The 6,639-nt window shown below is 54.3% G+C and overlaps 1 long non-coding RNA gene across 1 annotated transcript; it reads right to left on the reverse strand.

Annotated features, from left to right (window-relative positions):
- Positions 1–4,654: 4,654 nt before the first annotated feature.
- Positions 4,655–6,434, reverse strand: LOC106724589. Its single transcript, XR_001360437.1, has 2 exons — positions 6,245–6,434; positions 4,655–6,153 (listed from the first exon to the last, which is right to left on the reverse strand). It is a non-coding gene; the product is annotated as an uncharacterized LOC106724589 (long non-coding RNA).
- Between the last annotated feature and the right edge of the window lie 205 nt (positions 6,435–6,639).

The raw sequence follows: 6,639 nt of genomic DNA on the forward strand, positions 1-6,639 counted from the left end.
GGGGAGAGTTGGCCCTCACAGGGAAGCCTCAAGTATAACGCCCTCCTACGGTTAGATCTTTTTTGTAGGAAAGATAGGAAATGGTCAGAAGTCCCATATGTCCAAACTTTCTTTACCCGAAGGGACAGGCCAGATTTATATAAAAAATGTCAAGTAAATCCCTGGCTCCTGGCAATAACAACCCAAAGGCCACCGAGGGAGAAGGCGGAGGCCGTGCCCCGCCCAGGGCTGAGCCAACCTCAGCTTGCCCCCAGACAGATGAAGGATCTGGCCACCCTTTAGCCCAGATCCCCTTCTTACCCCAGGACATGAGACAAATTACAAGTGACCTAGGAAAGTTCTCAGAAGACCCTGACAGACATATTGAGGTCTTCCAAAACCTCATTCAAGTATTTGCTCTCTCCTATAGAGACATCATGCTCATATGAAACCCGACCCTCTCAGCCACTGAAAAGCAAAATATACTAGAAAATGCAAGAAAATTTGGGAATGACCGTTTTCTTACGTGTGCTGGGGGAAGAGAGGACTCTGAGGGAAGAAACAGGGATTTCTTAACAGGACAAGAGGCAGTTCCCCCTGTGGGCCCTCAATGGAACCCTGACACTGAGACGGAAAATAAAGCACTGCCAGTTTTGTAGTATAGAAGGCCTCCGACGTAGTAAATCAAAACCTGTCAACTGCTCAATTAACCACCATTAATCAAGGGGCTGACGAAATCCCTCGGCTTTTCTAGAAAGGCTCCAGGAGGCACTAGCCAAGAATACGAACATTACCCCAGAGTCAGAACTGGGACAACTAACTTTAAAGAACAAATGTATCACTCAGGCTGCCCCAGACGTCAGGAGAAAATTGCAGAAATGGGCTATGAGTCCCGAGAATAGACAATCTCCTGAAGATCATCGCCGCCTCTGTGTTCTAGAATAAAGACCAGAATGAGGCAGAAGAACAGGGGAAGCCGGGCCAGAACCCAGGTTCTTTGTGCCAGGCTTTGGCAAGGCCAGGGCCCCCAGTCAGAGCCCGGAGGCGAACAGTCAGTCCTGATCACTGGCTACAACTGCAACAGGTTGGACTTATGCGCCGGAATCGCCCCAAGGGGCACGTTGGACTCCTGAAGCCCTGTTCGACCTGCCAAGGAAACCACTGGAAGTCAGACTGACCCTGGAGACTGAGGTCCCTTGGGGCAGGGCTGGTGACCAGCTGGCCCAACAGGACTGATGGGGCTCAGAGTCTCTCAATCTAGCTCCTCAGAGGACTGCCACCTCCACCCAGGAGCCCCGGGTAAGCCTGACAGTGGGGGGGAAAGGAAATTAATTTCCTCCCCGATGCTGAAGCCACCTTCTCATCCTGTGTGGGGGGGGGGGCGGGGGGGCAAGGAAATTAATTTCCTCCCCGATGCTGGAGCCACCTTCTCTGTACTCCTCCCAAACCCTGGTAAATCCTCAGAGGCTGCAGCCGTTACAGGCATGTCTGGGAAGCCAAGAGAGAGATCTTTTTTCTCAGCCTTTAGGGCGCAGCTGGGTAAGCGGTGCCTTCCTGATCCTGCAAAAAGCCTCACATTCACATCAGAAACACTGTCCTCTCAACCCTGAGGCTCTAGAACAGAGGTTCTCAACCTGTGGGTCGCGACCCCTTGGGGGGTCGAACGACCCTTTCACAGGGGTCACCTAAGACCATCTGAAAACACATCTATAATTACATATTGTTTTTGTGATGAATCACTATGCTTTCATTATGTTCAATTTGTAACAATGAAAATACATCCTACATATCAGATATTTACATGACGATTCATAACAGTAGCAAAATTACAGTTATGAAGTAGCAACGAAAATAATTTTATGGTCGGGGGCCACCACAACATGAGGAACTGTATTAAAGAGTCGCGGCATTAGGAAGGTTGAGAACCACTGCTCTAGAAGGGCTCAATATTCTAATCGGCCATCTATTTGAGAAGCCCAAGGTTTACTGAAACCTTGTCATCGTCCTTACAATACCCCATCTTAGGGCTACAAGAGCCTAATAAAGGGGGAAGACTCGTTCTGATAACTAGTAAATAAGACAGTGACTCCTATCGAGCCAAGAGTCCCTAACCCTTAGGCATTATTAGCCCAAATTCCAGAGGACACAGAGTGGTTTACAGTACTAGATATCAAGGATGCCTTTTTCTGTATACTCCTGCCTCCTCACAGCTCCTATTCGCCTTTAAAAGATCCCAATAATGAAAGCGGTCAGCTAATATGGTCCATACTGGCCCAGGATTTTCAGGAATGGCCCTCATTTATCTGGGCAGGCCTTTAAACAGCCCCAAAAGGCCCTGTTACAGGCACCGGCTTTAAGTCTCCCAACGGGTCGGCAGCATCGACTCCTCGATCCGTCTGTCTCCAGTGAGCCTTGAATGCCAGCCAGCACAGGAGGAGGACACAGCTGCATTGCCCTCAACTAGATCACCAAGATTTCTGCTCCTGTGAGCCTCTAAAGGACCTTAAACGTCTCTTTCGAAGGGATCCTGAGTCAATGAGTGCCAGATAAAATCAGGAACATTCCAGAATGTTCCAGGTAAGGAACATTCTCTGGTATTTCTAAATAATCAGTATTTTCATCTTTTTAACAATTCTTATTCTGTCTTTTCGTAAGTGTCACCTGAATCCTAGGCTGGTACCTGGAGGAGAGCTTCTCTGTCCTTACTGGGACCCAGAAACACCACAAGATATTCCTACTCATAGCCCCTCTCTGGAACCCTGGTATCGTAAATTTCTCAAGCCATACTGGCCCCCCAAGTCCCTAACTACTAAGTATGTTATAAGCAGCCCAATTCGGGGTCAAATAATCTCCGAGTAGATGTATATCTCCCACATCTCTTTCCGAGTAAAATGTGTTGAATCTTAGTCTATAGGCCCACTTATGCTACCCCTACCACCAACCAGACCAGAACCACTTCTTAAGCCTCTACAGATTTTTATTCACAGAGAAGCCCTCGATTGAGCAGGGCAAAGTCTGTGCCATGAATAACACTCTGCTGCAAGCAGCTTAGCTAAAAGGAAGGCCTCAGAGCCTCTTGCCCCAGAAGTCTGGGCACCAATTAAAGATATAATGCCATCCCCATTAGCTGACTCCCTCTCCCAGACCTTGGTCTATGCTGTTTTTCTATTACTCATCTTTAACCACTGCCTGTTTAATCTTTGGTATGTTTCATATCCTCCCATTTAGAAGCCCTAAAGCTACAGCCGATCCTCCGCATGGAACAGCAACTGGAGGCCGCTACATCCATCTTCTGTGGACCCTTAGACCACCCCCTTCCGATGGGACCCCGACTGCCGCCCCAAACTACGACCCCTTGGCCAGCAGGAAGCAGCCAGAAAGATGTGGCGTCCCCTGTCCCCAACAGCAGTTGGGGTTTCCTAATCGGAGGGGGGACTGAAACAGGAATTTTAGGGGAATTATAGGCAGGCTTAGGGAATTTTTAGAATTGGGGTCCATGGAAAAACACGGGGCTACCGACTGGGAGAAGGTACATCTCCATCACACAAGGAAGCCAGGTGCAGTTACATTTCCATAAGACAAGGAAGCAGCAACAGGTACATCTCTCTAAGATAAGGGAGCTGGAAGTAGCCAAAAATATCTAATTTACATAATAAAGAAGGAAGAAAGCCAGAAAGAAAAGAACAATGAGGGAGGCGGGCATCCCATGTCCCATGTGGGGGTCAACCTTTGAGCCCAGGAGTTACTATAGTAACCAGTCTAAGGGAATAGTGACCAATCAGGGGATATCAAGGCACCAGGATCTGCAGCCTTGTTAAGCCATAGGGAAAAGGAACTCAGGGGGACCCTTTACCCCTTCCTACTTGGGAGTCCATTCTGTGGGACTCTTTGTAGGGAAAAGGAACTCAGTGGGACTCTTTACCCCTCTCCACGTGGGAGTCTGTACTTGTTCTCCACTAAATCTCCACCTTTGCTATACTACCCTCTGTCCGTGGACTCATTCTTCGACTCCATCGGACAAAGAATCAGGGTTCCAGTCCAAAAATTCTGTTTCACCACCTCCCACATGAGCTTCCTCCTCTGGAAAGCATGCCAGCACACTGGAAGGTTCCTGCCAGAGCTGAGCCCACTGGACAGGGGAGGTCGGGGGTGTGGCTCAGGGGCCTCACATTCTCCCAGTGGCCTTGGAAAGAACAAACCTAGAGAGCAGGATGCCGAGAGCTGTGGAAGGTGTGTGTGAAAGAGGCTGTAGACAGATCCAAGGTCAGAGGCAACTGGGCAGCAGGAGGAGCCCCGGTGGTGGTGAGCACTGCTGGGCCAGAATCACCGTGAGGTTTGTACCCTAGTGTTTGCTTCCCTGGCCTTGGCCATTCCCCATGTCAACCCTCTTGAACCTTCCTCCCTCCCAAGAAGTCAGGGAGCCATCTGGTTGGGGGAGCACAGGCTTGGCTACGGCACCCAGAACTGCAGAGCCCTCCTCTTGGCTCCCTGGCTGCCCCCACTCTTCAGGCACCGGCCGGGGCCAAGGCTGGACCTGGGCCAAGGCTGGACGCAGGCCTCCTCCGCGCCCACGGGCATCGACCTGGCCCTCAACACAGCAGCGTTGGGAATACAGCTGGGAGGGTGCAGGGCGTCCTCCTACAGCCCAAGGGGGTTCAGAGAGACACACAAGCCAAACGCTCGCTCCACTTTATATATACACACACACACATACACACACACACACCCGCACCCCTGAGGCCCAGAAGGCCTCCATCTTTGGCATCAATCTGTCGGACTCAGCTTTTCTTCGCGAGACTGCGGCTCCTTTCTGTACATGAATTAAATATGGCGTCGGTCTCCCTGCTGAGTCCCAGGACGTTCACAGTACCAGTACCGTGGGGGAGGGGAGGGCCCTGCAGGAGGCAAAGACCCTCCAGGGCTGCCCCTCAGGCGGAGGGCGGGCAGGGCAGGGGCTGGTATGGAAAGGTCGGGCCTGGCTTCCCCTTGGCCTTGGTATTCGAGGTTCAGCCACCTGTGGAGGTGCCCTTGGGGACACAGCAGGCAGGCTCGGAAGGGGTGCTGGGGAGGCCCTTCTCCAGGGGCCCAGGCCCCTCAGACTTCCAGCCCCTGTGCTGGCCCACCCCACCTTCCTCTACCTCAGGCTGGCATTTACACTCGCCTTCTCATGACCACCCTTTGGGGCGGCTGGTGCCAGGATCGGGTGGAGCAAGGACAGGGCCACAGGGGCTGGGAAGGAGGGCAGGGAGGCTGTGCCAGGCCCAAGGAGCCAAGGCCAGCCTGGCACCAGTGCCGGGTGACCCTGCCTATCTGGGTGCTGTCCTCAGGACCCTGGCCCCGGGCTGGCTTATCAGCACGCGGGTGCGACAAGCAGGAGCTGCTCTGGGGAAAGGCTGGGCAGGTAGGAGCTCGGGTCAGAGCTCCAAGGGCAGTGCGTGCTCCCACCTTCCAACTTAAGGCAGTCAGTCCCCTTCAGACTAGGGAGACGGCGGGCAGCGGAGGCGCAGGAGTGCCCCTGGCGGTGCCAGGCCGCCGGACTCAGCAGGCATCCAGCAGCATACAGGGCCTCTGGCCAGGAGGGGGAATGGGAGCAGGTGGGGTGATGGAGTGGGGATAGGCCGACTATTTCCCCGGTGGCCCTGGGGGCACCTGCCCCTCAGGTGCTTTGGCACACAAACTGGCACCCAGGATTCCAGGGTCCTGGGAAAGGTGCCATGTCGCTTCCTGCTCTCAGAGGGGAGAAGGGAACGAGGGGCCCATAACGGGATCTACCAAACTGGTGAGACAGGCAGGCCCCGGGGGAGGCATGTCCAGGGCACCGTGCTCAGCCCGGCAGCTGGGTCCTCCTGGCCCCGTGGGCCCCACACTGGTGCCCGAGGGCTTTGGGATGGAAAAGCGTCCGAGGTCCTTCCTTGCCCCTCACCCCCTCCCAGGGCAGGTGATGGAGGGGTTGGTGTCTGGGCCGAGGCCACCAGGGAGACATGGGGAGCAGGTCAGGACCCAGCTGTGTCCAGCAGGGCTGCCAGAGGTCTTCTGGGCTGGCCTCGCCCTCGATCCTCCGTCCTCTGTCCTCCGAGGGCCGCATAAGCCACCCTCAGTGGGCCCTCTCTCCCTCTGGCCGCAGTGGGGTGGGCGCAGCTCAGAAGATGCTCTGTCGCCGGCTCTTCCCTCGTCCTGGAGAACAGAGGGGACTGCAGTGAGGCAGCCGGGGCCAGGGGGAAGGGCGTGCTCCAGAATGAGGGGTAGGGCGAGCAAGGGCACGCACTTGGTAGCCGGTCAGTCCTGGGTTCAAATCCTGTCTCCGCTACTTAGGAGCTGCATGCAATTGAGACTTAACCTCTTCACAGCCTCCGTTGCATTGACTGGGGAGCAGGAATAGTACCAACTTCAGGTGTTTTAAGGACTAAATGAGTTAAGGCATGGAAAGTGCCTATCACTTCCAAGGCCATCAGCTGTTTCCGAGACCAAGTACAGCTCTCGCGGGTTGGGGAGGAGGAGGGAGACACTAGAGGAGGAAGCCTGGGCTGGAGATAGGGAAACCAGCCCTTCCCTGCTCCCCACAGGCCCCCGGAAGAGAAGCCAACGTCCAGGAGGCCATGCTGATTTCCCATCACAAGAGGGGCTGCTGGGCCCCATCTCTGTTCCCCGAGGGCTGGGGGG

Source organism: Myotis brandtii, unplaced genomic scaffold, assembly GCF_000412655.1.
Source record: "Myotis brandtii unplaced genomic scaffold, ASM41265v1 scaffold898, whole genome shotgun sequence".
Taxonomy (NCBI): domain Eukaryota; kingdom Metazoa; phylum Chordata; class Mammalia; order Chiroptera; family Vespertilionidae; genus Myotis; species Myotis brandtii.